The sequence below is a fragment of the Schistocerca gregaria genome, chromosome 9 (genome assembly GCF_023897955.1).
Source record: "Schistocerca gregaria isolate iqSchGreg1 chromosome 9, iqSchGreg1.2, whole genome shotgun sequence".
NCBI lineage: Eukaryota > Metazoa > Arthropoda > Insecta > Orthoptera > Acrididae > Schistocerca > Schistocerca gregaria.
In genome coordinates, this window is record NC_064928.1 from 188,808,133 (window position 1) to 188,808,725 (window position 593).

Consider the following 593-nt stretch of genomic DNA (forward strand, 5'->3'; position numbering starts at 1 on the left):
TGTGCCATCTTGGATTTTCCTAACAGTGATTGTACAGTGTACGATATTGTGATCACTCAACGTCATTTCACACTTAACCTTCCAGCCTTTTGTAAGGTGCTCTGCTCCCCCATTTGCTACATTGACATCAATATTTGACGTTTCTCCAACCCTCTGCTCATAGATTTTATAATTATATTTTTCCTTGAGACATTTAAGTCTCTTCTTTATCTGTGATAATGACTGAAGTGGAAGAAAAGTGCAGAAATGTTAACCATCGTGCTGTGGTGGTGTAATGGTTAGCATTTCTGCCCAGGAAGCAAGCGAGAAGACCTGGGTTCAAGTCCCAGCCGCAGCACAAATTTTGATCCATTTCTTCTGCGTCAATCATTATCCTCCCTTCATAGGTTAGTGGACTGTTAGGTGCCTGTAGGTTGAGTTCCACAATGGCTTCTTCTAGTTGTCATTCATGGTCATTTGCTCGAATGGAATACACAAGAGGTTTTGTTCATCCTATGTGACTAATATACTTTAGTCTTGATCTCATCACTAAACTGAAAATAGATGGAAACTAAGCTGCAGCTCTTCCTTCCAGTTGACAGTCTGGAGAGCAT

At 40.8% G+C, this 593-nt stretch overlaps 1 non-coding gene across 1 annotated transcript; it reads left to right on the top strand.

Annotated features, from left to right (window-relative positions):
- Positions 1 to 260: 260 nt before the first annotated feature.
- Positions 261 to 337, top strand: Trnap-agg (transfer RNA proline (anticodon AGG)). The gene has a single exon. It is a non-coding gene; the product is annotated as a tRNA-Pro (tRNA).
- The last annotated feature ends 256 nt before the right edge of the window (positions 338 to 593 follow it).